At 41.0% G+C, this 16,712-nt stretch overlaps 1 pseudogene across 1 annotated transcript in view; it reads right to left on the bottom strand.

Annotated features, from left to right (window-relative positions):
- Nucleotides 1-6,944: 6,944 nt before the first annotated feature.
- The window catches only part of LOC108540106 (28S ribosomal protein S17, mitochondrial pseudogene), a 38,062-nt pseudogene continuing 28,294 nt past the window's right edge, over nucleotides 6,945-16,712 (bottom strand). Inside the window, exon 2 of the transcript XR_001888590.1 lies at nucleotides 6,945-7,157. The product of XR_001888590.1 is annotated as a 28S ribosomal protein S17, mitochondrial pseudogene (transcript). The remainder of the gene's footprint in view (nucleotides 7,158-16,712) is intronic.

Genomic DNA, 16,712 nt, shown 5'->3' with positions numbered 1-16,712 from the left:
ATCCCAGCACTTTGGGAGGCCGAGACGGGTGGATCACAAGGTCAGGAGATCGAGACCATCCTGGCTAACACGGTGAAACCCCGTCTCTACTAAAAAATACAAAAAACCAGCCGGGCGACGAGGCGGGTGCCTGTAGTCCCAGCTACTCGGGAGGCTGAGGCAGGAGAATGGCGTCAACCCGGGAGGCGGAGCTTGCAGTGAGCTGAGATCCGGCCACTGCACTCCAGCCTGGGCGGCAGAGTGAGACTCCGTCTCTAAAAAAAAAAAAAATTGACTCTAAACTGAAATGGGGGAATATGTAATGCACTGGGTTTCATGGGCCGGATGTCTGAGGAAGAATCAACACAGCAAAGAAAAGTAAGTTTATAAGGTGGAAATGGGGCTTCCTGAGATCTCTAGCACGTGAGTGCTTGGGGAAGAGTGACCCCCAGAAGCTGAGTAACCTTGAGCTGCTTGTAGTTTCTCCTGAGCACCCATTCAGCTTTAGATACAAAACAAAATGATGATTTTGTTTCTGAGGATTTTTAGCCATTGGAAACCTAAGTTTCTACAAGGATTCAGAGTCAGGTAGCAGTGGCAAGAAAAAGCCAATTCAGGCTGCAAAATCTCAGGGATACTCAGGAATTGGAGGCACCAGGTACCTCTCAAGGTTAAGTGGCAGAAAGCTTTAAAAACAAAAGCCATAGCTGAGGGCAGGGGTGCTAAACTAAAAACAGAGGAATTTACTCAAAGTTATTACATTCCAAATAATGATATCCTCCCAACTTCTTCCCCCACTTGGCTCTGAGAACGTCAACAGCCACTCATTTACTGTCCAGATAAGAGAATGATCCCTGAGAAAACACCTAAGATACTCACATATGGGGATCCCCAATGAACATCCAGGTGCCCTATTAATCACCTTACAATGAGGTCCACCAATTGACAAGCCCCATTTACGTACGCACTGTTTCCACTAAACTGAGCTTATATTGAGTCCTTGCTAACAAATGTATTTATTGAGCCCTTGCTAAGTGTCAGGTGTGTGTTAAACATATTATATACATTTAATCCTCAAAATAAATCCATCGAATGTGTATTATTATCTCCAGTTGCAGATAAAGAAACAAAGGCTCAAGTAAGTTAAGTATTTTTCCAAGGTCACCTAGCCTGTAAGTAACAGAGTGGGAATTTAAACTATTCTAACCACAACACCTCATGGCCTCGCTCTGGAGTACCAGCCAGCCTCCTTAAACAATATTCTTACTTACTTACAAAAAGAACATGTAATGGGGGCTCAATTTTATCTCTGAGTCAAGCAAGAGTTGAATAAAATGTACTGCTTCTAAAAAAAAAAAAAAAAAGCATTGCTATACATCTTCCATTTCCTTCTCAGATTCACTCTGCCCAGCTCCTCTCTGTTCAGTGTCCTGGGAAGTCGAATCCTATGGACTGCATTAACAGTCCTACTTGAATTTGCTAATAGGTGGGATTGGAGCGAGACAGAAGATTGATTTAGGTCAGGTCATTAATGTGCCAGCTCCCTCCATGTGTTGGCAGCACAGACTATCTACAGCTCTCCAATGCAGATCACGACACCCATTGGGTGGTCCACAAAGCTCTCTCTCCTCTTGTTCTCCAGACTTAATGCTGGTAATGGCTCCACTGATCTATCCTCAGGTACTGCATTCTCCCTTACAGTTTCCCTACACTCTTCCTGCACCTTTGGAAACAGTCCTTTTACTAAATTCTCTTCAAACCACCTAATTTGAACGGGTGGTTCAATTTGAACACCTAATTATTTGAACACCTAATTATGTACCCCCTCCCAGGACCCTGATTGATCCAGAGCTTTAGCTACATCTTAATCCGGGTTGATTAGGAAGTAGATGACAATAATACATTTTTAACTAATAACATGCAACATCTCCCTTCACTATAAATCTCTAGAATCATATGGTTTTGAAGAGTTTTTTTCTAGTTATGTACTCATTATAGAAAAATTGGAAAACAAAGAAATTTATCACTGTAATTCCACAAGCTTCAGTCAATTGATATTAATACTTTGGTGGGAAAAAAAAGAAAAAAGAAAAAAAAAAAAAAACACAGCAGCCAGCCATGGTACACGCCTGTAATTCCAGCAGTTTGAGAGACCGAGGCGGGTAGATCACTTGAGCCTAGGAGTTTGAGACCAGCCTGGGCAGCATGGCAAAACCCTGTCTCTACAAAAAAAGACAAAAATTAGTTGGGTATGGTGGCATGTGCCTTTAGTCCCAGCTACTCGGGAGGCTGAGGTGGGGGAATCTGTTGAGCCCGGGAGGTGGAAGCTGCAGTGAGCTATGACCATGCCACTGCACTCCAGCCTGGGTGACAGAAGAAACACACACACACACACACACACACACACACACAACAGAGTAATAATTTGGAACTTCCTCAAACAGATATTCTTTAGATGATGCTCAGTGTTTCTAGAGAGAAGAGTAGGGGTAGTGTAGCGGAACAACAGAGCCTAAGGGTGCTTGGTACTCCCAGCCTCTCTTAACGTTCCCAGTAAAGCAACACCACCCTAAAATCCCACACTTCACTCAGCTGTACTTTGAGTTCACATCATCCTCACCTCCAACCAACTTTGCAAAGTATTCCTTCCAACCATGTGCAGTGCTGTGTGTGAAAAAAATTCTGTAAATGCAGTTTTCTCCATCTTGGCAACATTGCCAATGATGTTTTAGTGCTCCAAAGGGCTTTTACCCACTCTGCTTTTTAGTCATTGGTAACCTGGACTAATGTCCATGCCTTTTTTCCACTGTGGCACCAAACTAAGCATGGTACCTGGAGATCATTTCAACATTGTCAGCAGCAGTGAAGCCAAACAAAAACACAGTATGCAACTTTCCAGTTATCCTATACAAATTTCAGCTTATCTTGTTTTACAGTCACCTTCACCAAAGTCTCCGTGTGAAGTGTTCGCAAGGAGATGTTAATCTTGATCCATAGCTGGAATGAGGGGGAGAAAATCAAATAAGTGTTTATGCAATAAATACTTTAACTTGAATGGATGGAATGGGCTACAGATTTTTTTTTTTTTTGAGACGGAGTCTCGCTCTGTCGCCCAGGCTGGAGTGCAGTGGCCGGATCTCAGCTCACTGCAAGCTCCGCCTCCCAGGTTCACGCCATTCTCCTGCCTCAGCCTCCGGAGTAGCTGGGACTACAGGCGCCCGCCACCTCGCCCGGCTAGCTTTTTGTATTTTTTAGTAGAGACGGGGTTTCACCGTGTTATGGGCTACAGATTAATAAGCCTCATTGACAGCGTTGTTCACTCTTCTCCCTGTGAGGTGGAAGAACAAACAGCTTGTATAACTGGGGAGTCAAACGCTTACAGCTGTTTGACTTCATACTGTTATTGCTAAAAGCACAGGAGCAATGGTGACATCTTGTGTCAGGTTAAAACGTAACAGGATCTTAATTCCTTCTGGTGTCTACTAGGAGCCCCTCGGATGTGCCCTGGCTAAAATTCATCTTCATCTGCTCCTGTTAGCTATTGATAAAATAATAACACAGAGGCTTTCTCAGATGTAGATATTGATTTGCAGGAATGACAGGGAAAACTCTACTTGACACCTGACTCATCAAACTGCCACCTCAAGTACAGGCCACCTGGGAGTCTCAATCTAGTTCTTCAGCTCAGCCTTTCCACTTTGCCAGAATATCCCTGGCAAAATACACAGGCTCCAGGTTCATCCACTTATCAATCTGAAGCAGCCGGAGGGTAGCTGTGGAGCTCTGTAGTAATTGTACTTATTTATCCTACTGTTTTGAGCATTTTCCTGATCTTATTTCTTTGGCAGCCCTTCAAACATCACATCACATGACTGGAACCTCTTGAGCCCAAAAGATGATGAATAACATTCACTACTCGTAGTAGTTGGCTGGGAGGCCAAATCTGTTTCATGTGCCCTCCATGAGAGCAGTGGTTCTTAATGTTGGCCACACAAAACCACCTGGGGAGCAATACCTGCATCCATCCCAGACCAACGAAGTCAGAATTTCTGGGGTTTGAAGCCAGACATTTTTTAAAAGCCCCCAGATGGTCCTGGCGTGCAGCTTTCACCTGCTCTCTTGCCTTGGGAACCCAGCCATTGTGCTCTGAGGAAGCTCAAGCCACATGGAAAGGCATGAGTGGGAGATCCAGTCACTGTCCCAGCTCAGATCCCAGCCAACACCCAGAATCAACCACCAGATAACTGAGTGAGTGGGCCTTTGAATGATTCAAGCCCCAGCCTTCCAGCCACCCCAGCTGATGTGAAGCAGAGCAAAGACAAACTGTCCCCACTGACCCTGGTCCAAATGGCAGATTTATGAGCAAAATTAATGTTGCTTTAAGACGCGAGGTGGTGGCCTGTTACACAGCAACAGAAAACTGGAACAATTTATTTCCATTTTTAGATGAGGAAAAGAAGGCAGCAAGGATGGGGGAAGTAACTTGCCCAAGTCCAGGCAGACGGTAAGTGGCAGGGTCAGAATAGTCTTGTTCCAGGGCCCAGGCTCCACCACTCAGATTCCTCCCCTGGCTCAGCCCCCAACTGAGAGCAGGGGACTATAAAACCTGAAACTGTGTAGGACTCTGAAAATAAGGAGCTCTGCCCAGTACCGTCAAACTCAGAGCAAGGCAAGGGCAAGAGGAGACCAAAGACCTCGCTCCACCACAGACCACCCTGCTGCTCCAGGACCTTATGGGTCTAGTTGTTGAAAATGCACAGTGAATATGACAGCACCCAGCAGGAATGGCAGTTTCTGAGGAACTCCTGGAATCTCTCAAGAGGCCCTTTACAGTGATCTGACGTCCAAGACACAGGTGGGAAGAATAGCCAATGGTATTTGCATTGCGTTTTTTCTTCTAACTCTATTTGTATAAGCAGAGAGGAAAGGCCTGGAGAAACACAGCTGGCACATATGTTATTTATTTGTCAACATTGTCCCTGTAATTAAGATAACCTCGCTACTTAGTTTTACAGTCTGTTTTATTTTTCACTTAAAATCCCTGGTAACCATTACCTACTTCACCAACAGTTTTTTTAAAAAATTATTTTAATGGCTCATTTTATAAAGTGGAAGTACCATGATTAGTTTTAACCTCTCTCCTATCGGACATTCAGGTTGTCTCCATTTCTTTCATATCATAAATGATGCCATGATGTGCATCCTTGTGTCAAAAGATATAGAGTTTGATGTAAATCTCTGATTTTTTTTCTTAAAAAACAACAACAGGCTGGATGTGGGGTCTCACGTCTGTAATCCCAACACTTTGGGAGGCCAAGGCGGGAGGATCGCTTGAGCTCAGGAGGTCAAGGCTGCAGTGAGCCATGATGGCACCACTGCACCCCAGCCTGGATGAGAAAGTGAGATCCTGTCTCAAAACAAGAACAATAACAACAACTTCTTAGAACTACTTGGTCAGGGAAAATCCTGTTTAAATAATATTGATTAAAAATTGTAGTATTTAATTTGTTCATGTTAATAATTTGCATTTAATAAATAAAATTTATTTATTTATTTTAAATGTATTGCCAAATAAGTTTCTAGGAAGGTAAGTCTTTCCTCAAAATAGTTCTCTATTCTTGCCATTTTCAATTCCTCTCCTCTCATTCTCCCTTACATCCACTTCAGTTATGCCCTTGACCCCCTCATTCCACTGACCCCGCTCTCTACAGTACACTAGTGATCTTTACATTGCTGAATCTATGGCCAAGTCTCCGCTTCCTGTGAGCTAGCAGGAGCATTTGGCACAACCCATAAACTCTTCTCCCTGATACGTGGTCTTCACTTGGTTTCCAGAACCCTACCCTCTTTTGGTTTTCCCATCTCACTGGTTGGATCATCTCAGTGTCCTTTGGATGGTTCCTCTTCATTCCCTGGAATCAATGCTGGCTGTCTCTTCTTCTCTGTCACTCCCTGAATGATCTCATTCTGTCTCAAGGCTTTAAATTCTACCTACATGCTCTTAACTCCCTCCCAATTATATATCCAGCTCAGACTTCTCTCCAGACTCTAGGCTCTTACTTTCAATTGTATACTCAACAATTCCATGACATCTCAAATCAACATTCCCAAATCTTTTTCCCCCTAACCTTCTCTATCAACAGTCTACCCTATCTCAGGGAATGATAATACCTGGCTTCCAGTTGCTCAGGCAAAAAAATCTTGACACTTTCTCAAGTTCTCTCAACTTCTGTCACCCCATATCCAATTCATCAAGAAACCCTGATAGCTTTATCTTCAAAATATATCCAGAATCTGATCTCTCACCACTTCACTGGTACCGCCCTGGTGCAAGCACCGTACCTCCTGCCTGAATAACTATAAAGGCTCCCCAGCATGTCTTCCCGCCTACACCTGTCCCTGCCACGCATACACACTAGCAGCAAGAGGAATAGACCCTTCTATGACCTAAGATTATGTTGCTTTATCTGCTCAAAATTCTCCAATGGCTCCCCTTTTCCTCCCACATCCAGTGCCCCTTATTCTGTTGCATGGTTTTGTTTTTCTACTGCTAGTATCTTTTTTTTTTTTTTTTTGAGACAAGAAGACAAGCTTTTGCTAGATTGCCCAGGCTGCTGGCCTTGAACTCCTGGGTTCAAGCGATCCTCCCGGCTCAGCCTCCTGAATAGCTGGGACTACAGACATGCACACTACCATGTCCCAGCCTAGTTTCACTTCTTAACATATTATATTGTGTCTTCTATTTATTGTCTATCTTTCCCTACCAGAATATAACCTCCATGCAGGCAGGAATCTTTGTCTGCTTTCTTCCCTCCTGTATCTCAAGAACCTAGAAGAGTGCCTGACATAACAAAGGCAGTCACTGTATGATTGCTGAATGAATGAATGAATGAATGCTATTACTCTTCACGTTGAAACCTCTGTGACCTTTCTGGAAGGATACCATAATTCTATTCATATACTCCCTACAGAAAGGGCATGTAGACAAGGTTTGTCTGCCGGGCCTTCCACTTCTTCATGTAGGGTGTACTATCCTCTAGTTTCCCTTCCAGTTGCTCAGAGCCCCTCCACTCAAACTTCCCTTCTCTCACAGTGGTCTGGGCTTTAAAATTAAGCCTTCCTCCTCTTCTGCTCCCATTCAGCCAGTCTCCTTCCTGTTTCCCATGAATATCAGCAAGCTGTCAGCAGAAAAGCTTTAGGTTAACCTAATTCCATTTTAAAAAGGTCTTTGTGATGTCCTGTTCCCTTCTTCATGTCCCCTCCATGAGAATCCAGGTTGAGAGACAAGTCTTAGCATTAGCTACATTCACCTTGTCCATTAGCTCTTTAGCATCACAACTTTACTCCCAGCTGACTTCATCACCACTCTCTGCATTGGATAGATCATCCAGACAGAAAATCAGTAAAGAAACGGCAGACTTGACCAACACTATAGACCAAATGGACCTAACAGACATAGACAGAACATCCTATCCAACAGCAGCAGAATACACAATCTTCTCCAGTTTACATGGAATATTCTGCAGAATAGATTATATATTAGGCCATAAAAGAAGTCTCAATCAGTCTTAAAAGGTCAAAATCATGTCAAATATCTTTTAAACTACAATGGTATGAAACTAGAAATCAATGACTGGAAGAAAATTGAAAAATTTGTAAATAAGGAGAAATTAAACAATACATTCCTGAACAACCAATGGGTCAGAGAAGAAATCAGAAGGAAAATCAAAAAAAATCTTGACACAAACAAAAATGGAAATACAACATACAAACTTATGGGATGCAGCAAAAACAGTTCTAAGTTTATAGTGATCGACATCTACACAAGAAAAAAGAAAGATATCCAAAATAAGAAGAAAAAGATCACCTCAAGGAATGTTTTTTAAAAAATAAATAAATAAATAAATAAGAATAAGCTAAGCCCAAAGTCAGCAGAAGGAAAGGAATACAAGCATACCTGAGAGAGATTGAGGGTTTGATTTTAGACCACTGTAATAAAGCAAATATCACAATAAAGCAAGTCACGGGAATTTTTTGGTTTTCCAGTACATATATAAGTTACATTCATACCATACTATAGTATATTAAGTGTACAATAGCATTATGTCTAAAAATAAGTACATACCTTAATATAAAATACTTTATTGCTAAAAATGCAATCATCTGAGCCTTCAGCGAGTTATAATATTTTTGCTGGTGGAAGGTCTTGCCTCCACATTGATGGCTGCTGACTGATCAGAATGGTGGTTGCTGAAGGTAGATATGGATGGCTGTGATAATTTCTTAAAACAAGACAACAATGAACTTTGCCATATTGATTGACTCTTCCTTTCACAAAATATTTCTCTGTAGCCTGTGATGCTGTTTGATAGCATTTTACCCACAGTAGAACTTCTTTCACAACTGGAGTCGATCCTCTCAAATCCTGCCACTGCCTTATCATTTAAGAATATGGAATAGTCTATATCTTTTGTTGTCATTTCAACAATGCTCACAGCACCTTCACCAGGAGTAGATTCTATCTCAAGAAACCACTTGCTTTGCTAATCCATAAGAAGCAACTCCACATTCAAGTTTTGTCATGAGATTGTAGCAATTCAGTCATGTCTTCAGACTCCACTTCTAATTCCAGTTGTTGCCTTTGTTTTGTTTTGTTTTGCTATTTTACCACATCTGCAAATACTTCTTCCACTGAAGTCTTGAACTCTCAAAGTCATCCATGAGGATTGGAATCAACTTCTTCCAATTCCTGTTAATGGTGATATTTTGACCTTCTCCCGTGAATCACAAATGTTCTTAATGGCATCTAGAATGATGAATCCCTTCCAGAAGATTTTCAATTGACTTTGCCCAGATCCATTGGAAGACTCACTATCTATGGCAGCTATAGTTTTATGAAATGTATTTCTTAAATATTAAGGCTTGANTTGCTAATCCATAAGAAGCAACTCCACATTCAAGTTTTGTCATGAGATTGTAGCAATTCAGTCATGTCTTCAGACTCCACTTCTAATTCCAGTTGTTGCCTTTGTTTTGTTTTGTTTTTGCTATTTTTACCACATCTGCAAATACTTCTTCCACTGAAGTCTTGAACTCTCAAAGTCATCCATGAGGATTGGAATCAACTTCTTCCAATTCCTGTTAATGGTGATATTTTGACCTTCTCCCGTGAATCACAAATGTTCTTAATGGCATCTAGAATGATGAATCCCTTCCAGAAGATTTTCAATTGACTTTGCCCAGATCCATTGGAAGACTCACTATCTATGGCAGCTATAGTTTTATGAAATGTATTTCTTAAATATTAAGGCTTGAAAGTCAAAATGACTCCTTGATCCATGGGTTGCAGAATGGATGTTGTATTAGCAGGCATGAAAACAGCATCTCTAGCAGAGCTGTACATCTCTATCAGAACTCTTGGGTGATCAGATACATTGTAAATGGGAAATAATATTTTGAAAGGAACTGTTTTTCTGAGCAGTAAGTCTCAGCAGTGGGTTTAAAATATTCAGTAAATCATGCCAAAAACAGATTGTGAGTAAAGAGATTGAATCAGTAATCAAAAGCAAAGAAAAGCCCAGTGTGGTACGGGAATAAAAACAGACACATAGACCCATGGAAAAGAATAGAGAGCCCAGAAATAAACTCATGGATATATGGTCAACTAATCTTGGAAAAAAGTGACAAGAATACACAACGGGGGAAAATAGTCTCTTCAATCAGTGGTGCTGGGAAAACTGGATATCCCCATGCAAAAGAATAAGATTGAACCCTCATCTTATACCATACACAAAAATCAACTCAAAACGATTAAAGACTTAAATGTAAGACCTAAAACCGTAAAACTTCTAGAAGAAAACATGGATAAAAAGCTGCTTGACACTGATCTTGGCAGCAATTTTTTGAATATGACACAAAAAGCACAGGAAACAAAAGCAAAAATAAACAAGTGGGACTATATCAAACTAAAAAGGTTCTTCACAGCCAAGAAATAATCATGAAAATGAAAAGGCAACCTTTGGAATAGGAGAAAATATTAGCAAGCCACGTATTTGATAAGGGGTTAATATCTAAAATATATAAAGAACTCTTAAAATTCAAATTCAATAGCAAAAAAAAAATAGAACCCAATTTAAAAATGGGCAGACGATCTAAATAGATATTTTTCCAAAGAAGATGCGCAAACGGCCAACAGGTATATGAAAACGTGCTCAACATCACTAATCAGGAAAATGCGTATCAAAACCACAATGAGATGTCACCCATACCTGTTAGGATGGTTTTTATTTTTTAAAAAATGGATAACGAATGCTGGTGAGAATGTGGAGAAAAGGATATGCTGGCACATTGTTGGTGGGAAGTTAAATTAATACACCTATTATGGAAAATAGTATGAAGACAGAATCCTCAAAAAATTAAAAATAGAACTGCCATATGACCTAGCAATCCCACTTCTGGGTATTTATCCAAAAAAAATGAATGCAAGATCTCAAAGAGATACCTGTACTGTGTTCCTTACAGCATTATTCATAAAAAGCCAAGATATGGAATCAACCTAACTGTCCATTAGTGGATGATTGGATAAAGAAAATGTGGCATACACATTCAATAGAACATTATTCAGCCTTTAAAAAGAAGAAAATCCTGCCATTTGCAACAAGATGGATGGACCTGGAGAGTATTATGCTAAGTGAAATAAGCCAGACACAGAAAGACAAATACTGTATGATCTTATTATATGTGGAATCTGAAATAGTCAAACTCATAGAAGCAGAGAATGGTGGTTACCAGGGGCTGGGAGGACAGGGATATGTGGAGATGTTGGGCGAGGGGTACAAAGTTTCAGTTGCGCAAGATGAATATATTCTGGAGATCTAATGTATAGCACGGTGACTATAGGTAACAATACTGTATTATACACTTACAATTTGCTAGCAAGGTAGATCCAGAGTGTTCTCACCACACAAACACACACACACACAAGGAACTATGTGAGGTAGTATATATATTAATTATCTTGATTGTGGTAATTATTTCACAATGTATACATATATCAAATTGTCAAGTTGTATGCATTAAGTATATATAATTTTAAACTGTTATTCCTAGGAATATTTGCATTTCAAAAATAAATGCTCCAAAAGGGAAATGCTTACTTGTTAACAAACTCTCATGATATTCCGAGCCTCAGTTATTCAAGATTTGGAATAGAACAAGAATATAATTTTAACAATAAGAAAATACAAAAAGAGGTAACCCTTTTACTTATTCATTCATTTATTAAATATTTATTGAACAAGTACTATGTGCAGACACTGGGCTAGGCATTGGGGCTAGAGTAGAGAACAAGACAGACAAGATCACAGTTCTTATGAGCTCTGGCTCAATATCTGGGTTTAAATCCTTTATGTGATAGCCTTAACATGAAGTCACATGAATTAACTTAAATTTCTATCCAATAGAATCCAGCATGTTCTCCTTAATTTTTAGACACTGGTCATTTATTTTTCTTTCTTTCCAGTGTCAGGGAGGAAGTATAACTTCTCCTCAACCCTCATAAGTTCATAGTTAGGACTGACCCCTGTAACAAAAGACAGATTAACAGCAGAAAAACAAGCAGTTTTATTAACCATGCAGTGCACATCACGTAAAAGAAATCTCAGTGACAGGTAACTCAAAGCAGTGGCTTAGAACTCTGGTTTATATAGCATCTTTAACAAAGAACCATAAATTTTAGAGAAGTAACACACAAAGAAAAGCAGTTTTAGGCTTCCAAAGGTGGGAAACCATGGGAAGGTCAATACATGGGAGTAATCTAACGGAGCAAGTTTTGTTTGTAGATTCCTCTGGTGCCATCTCTGAGCTGATAAGAGTTGTCTCTAGTAAGGGAGAATTTATATCCTCTCTTTAGGCAAAAAGTGTAGGGATGGGGAATAGAAAGAGCTCATCCTCTGACTGCTGATTCTTATTTGCCTTTAGCTCAAAAATATTTATGTCAAAGAGGCATATTTTGAGGTGACACATTCTGGTTTCCTTCACAACCAAACAGAAAGTACAAAGAAATGTTATGCTATTATCCCAGCATGAAGAACTGTCGGGGTGGGGGGTGAGGGGAGGGTTTGTTTGTTTGTTTGTTTGGGGTTTTTTTTTTGAAACAAAGTCTCGCTCTGTTGCCCAGGCTGGAGTGCAGACAATCTCGGCTCACTGCAACATCCACCTCCCGGATTCAAGAGATTCTTCTGCCTCAGCCTCCGGAGTAGCTGGGATTACAGGCGCCCACCAGCATGCCCAGCTAACTTTTGTATTTTTAATAGAGATGGGGTTTCACCATGTTGACCAGGCTGATCTGAAACTCTGACCTCTGGTAATCCACCTGCTTCCACCTCCCAAAGTGCTGGGATTACAGGCGTGAGCCACGGTGCCCAGCCGAAAGAACTGTTAAAAACAACCCACAAGATGAGGGTGAATCTTTGTAAAGAGTCTCTTCATTAATACCCCTCCTCATAGCCAAAAATAAAAAATAAAAAATATAACCCACAAGAGGCCGGGCACGGTGGCTCACACCTGTAATCCCAGCAATTTGGGAGGCCGAGGCAGGCGGACACGAGGTCAGGAGATCAAGACCATCCTGGCTAATAAGGTAAAACCCCGTCTCTACTAAAAATCCAAAAAATTAGCCGGGCATGGTGTATGCACCTGTAGTCTCGGCTAATTGGGAGGGTGAGGCTGGAGAATTGCTTGAACCCGCGAGGCAGAGGTTGCTGTGAGCCGAGATCGCGCCACTGCACCGCAGCCTGGGCGACAGAGCGAGACTCTGTCTAAAAAAACGAAACAAAACAAAACAAAAACAAACAAACAAACAAAAAACCCATAAGACAGGTTTGGGAAGAAAAATCTGATATCCTAAAGAAAGTCAAGACATTATATTACCATCCAGTCAACAAAAGACTTCACTAATCTGTGTTCTGGGCCAGATCCATCCATGGAAAGGTCAGAAATTGAACAAGCCAGAATTGATCTCTTTCTATTCCACCTGAGTCAGTTTTAGGGTAGGATCATGAGTTCCATTGGTCAGGCTGTGAGCCTCCTCTGTTCCTTATTTTCTAATGTGATGATTGGACCTTTCACACATCTTCCCTGATATAATCAGTGTGCCATCCTTAGAGGAAGGCATTGCTATCTCCATTTTGCAGATGAGAAAATGAGGTTTAGAATAAAGTAATTTGCACAACACTCCCCCTAGTACAAGTGCTGATGCCAGCATCTTAAAACCCAAATCTTCCTGCTTCCTGAGCTTACATTATTTTCTCTATAATACACTGCCTCTTGGGTCATAAATTTGTGAGATCATAATAAATATCTTTAAAATTCTGGTATCAGAATGGAAGGCACTCTTCTTTGTTTGGACAAGAAGAATCAAGAGAGGACTTAACTCATTCTTGGAGTTGACAGCAGTGAAAATAACAGCAGTGATAACAGAGCATGGGCAAATCATTAATTTTTTCCTGCATCTAAGTTTCTTTAGGTGATAAATGGCAATGATGAAATGAAAAAAACAACAAAGGGACACTAGAAAAATTAACCTGGTGTTTATGACAATTTGACAGAGGAATAATAAAAATTCTTATGTTTCTTTTTTGTTTTTAGAGATGGGGTCTTGCTATATTGCCCAGGCTGGAGTGCAATGGCTATTCACAGGAACAATCATAGTGCACTACAGCCTTGAACTCCTGGTCTCAAATGACCCTCCTGCCTCAGCCTCCTGGGTAGCTGAGACTACAGGCATGTGCCACCGTGCCCAGTTCTCTTATTAATATATGTCTCGGGCCAGGCGCGGTGGCTCAAGCCTGTAATCCTAGCACTTTGGGAGGCCGAGACGGGCGGATCATGAGGTCAGGAGATCGAGACTATCCTGGCTAACATGGTGAAACCCCGTCTCTACTAAAAAAATACAAAAAACTAGCCAGGCGAGGTGGCGATCTCCTGTAGTCCCAGCTACTCAGGAGGCTGAGGCAGGAGAATGGCGTAAACCTGGGAGGCGGAGCTTGCGGTGAGCTGAGATCCGGCCACTGCACTCCAGCCTGGGCGACAGAGTGAGACTCCGTCTCAAAAAATATATATATATATGTCTCATCTACATTAGCAAGACTAATATGCAAACACCCAGAAACAATAAACAACCAAAATATTTATAGAAAGTGGTATGGATAAATGAATTGTATACATTCACCAAATGAAATGTAAGGGCACTAGTTGTGTTGTTTTGTTTGTTTGTTTGTTTTTTGAGACAGAGTTTCACTCTTGTTGCCCAGGCTGGAGTGCAGTGGCGTGATCTCTGCTCACTGCAACCTCTGCCCCCCAGGTTCAAGCGATTCTCTTGCCTCAGCCTCCCAAGTAGCTGGGATTACAGGCGTCTGCCACCACGCCCAGCTAATTTTTTGTACTTTTAGTAGAGACGGAGTTTCACCATGTTGGCCAGGCTGGTCTCAAACTCCTGACGTCACCCATCTCGGCCTCCCAAATCACTGGGATTACAGGCATAAGCCACCATGCCTGGCCAAAGGCACTAGTAAAAAGAAATAAATACCAACTACAAACAATGATACGGATGAACTGATGAATGTTAGAAACGAAGGAAAAAAACACTACATACATTATTATGACATTTGTATAAAGCTCAAAAACAAGCAAAACTAAACAAATTGTTTAGAAATGCATCTGGTAAGAGTAATTTTTTTGTTTTTGTGTACACATTTAGTCTTTTATAACAAAGCAACTTGTAGACGTTTAACATTTAAAACTGAGCATCATTTTCCTTTCCAGTAAACCAAAATTTAAAATAAACAAGGACAAAATTACAATAGAGCATGCCAATTCCAAATGAGATCCTATAGGTTCTGCAAGTGGCAGGGCTCAAGTCATCAGCAGGAGATAATTCATTTTAGTGTCATCTTAAACTGCAAGGATGCCTGGTAAACATCACAATTATTTTCACCAAACTGATGCTTTTAAAAAAAAAATCACAATTAAACATACCAAAGGAGAAGCCATGTTGTCAAAATGCCCACTTCACTCACCCAAACATCTCAAACCTAACCTTTACTGACTTTCTAGAACCCCATTTTAAAATTCTTTTGGTTTTTTTAAACAAGAGAAAGTAGATGGATGCATGTTGGTAAATGCTAATTGCCCTTATTCACAAAGAGACACAGTATTCTTTCTGAGAAGGAAAAAAGCTAGAATTCTATGCTCTACCACACAGGGGCCTAACACCCTTCTGCTTCCAGCAGAGCAAAGGAAGCAGATTTTTCTTTTTTCCCGCAGAGCTCAGTGGTGTTGGTTCCATACAGTTTTGTTGAGACGGAAAGGGATAAAAATGAATTCAAACAGAAAGGGGTAGAGACTCTTTTCCCATTGTGTATTGCTCAAGGTGCCTCTTCTTCCTCTTCCCCAAGCAGTGCAGACACTTATGGATGTGACACTACTTTTACAAAATTATGAGAGTAAGATAAATCTAACATAGTTGACTCCATCTTGCCTCTAACCTCCAAGTTGTCCTTTGTCATTCCTGGGTATAGGTTAAGCTAATTTGAGGAATAATTTAGTTTAGAGTTTAACCAAAGCAGGGATGATAATAGCCCTTCCCAAAACTAAACCACCTTTGTAAAACTAATCAAGAGAGGGGCCAAAATTCTGCTAAATTGTAAGCATAAACAACTGTTCCAGGGGTCACAAAATTTGTAACTTCCCGAACTACTTCTGCAGGTAACATCCTTACTGCAGAACCTAAGGTTGCCCTTTTTAGATATTTTTTCAGACTTCTGCATTTCTGATGATGGAATGACTCTACCCAGATGACTCTCCCTGGACTGTGACTGCAACTCATGACTCAACCTGTCCTATGGACCCCACTCAGAGGCTGACTCAGTGCACAGAGACCATTTTCCATACCCCTATGATTTCATCCCCAACCAATCAACATTTCCCACTCCCTAGTCCCCTGCCCGCCAAACTATCCTTGAAAACCCCTAACCTCCAAGCCTTTAGGGAGACTGATTTGAGTAATAACTCCATCTCCTGCGTGGCCGGCCTCGTGTCAATTACACTTTTCCTCTACTACAGTACCATGGTCTCAGTGAATTGATTGTATCTGTGCAGCAGGCAGGAAGAATCCGTTGGGTGATTACAGATGGCTGACAAATGCTGCTACCCCAAAATTTGGGATTTTGGGGATCAGTTTTGACCTCTTCTGACAAAATGGTTGGCAGAGTTTGTTATATTTCTGTCCTACTGTCAAAATCTTCTCACTGGCTAGTTCATTAAATCTATCTGTTTCATTTTTTATTTCATCAGTGTGTTCAATAGCTTCTTGCAGTTTTTTTCTCCCTTCTTCAGCAAGCCCAGAGAGGCTGATGTCTCTGCCTGTCTCAGAGCAGAAGGCAGTCTTGGTTTCTCCTTTTGAGGCATGAGTGGAGACAGGCATATGGGAGCCGTACTGTGAGGAAAGTCCAGGAACCAGACCATGAGTCTCCTGACTCCTTAGGAGGAAGCTCAGAAAACTCAGTAATTTGTTTTTAAAGAAGGGGAATGCAAAATTCAGGAAAGCAGGTATTTTGGTGGGAGAGGCAGACATCACGGAGGACAACCCAGATATTAATGTTCCAGCCCCTGTGTGTTTATATGTCACTAGTCTTCACAACTTACACATATATTATACATTATATTTATTATTT

The sequence above is a fragment of the Rhinopithecus bieti genome, unplaced genomic scaffold, assembly GCF_001698545.2.
Source record: "Rhinopithecus bieti isolate Rb0 unplaced genomic scaffold, ASM169854v2 scaffold_19142, whole genome shotgun sequence".
NCBI lineage: Eukaryota > Metazoa > Chordata > Mammalia > Primates > Cercopithecidae > Rhinopithecus > Rhinopithecus bieti.
The sequence above is the reverse complement of the archived record's forward strand: the minus strand, read 5'-3'. Positions and strand labels throughout refer to the sequence as shown.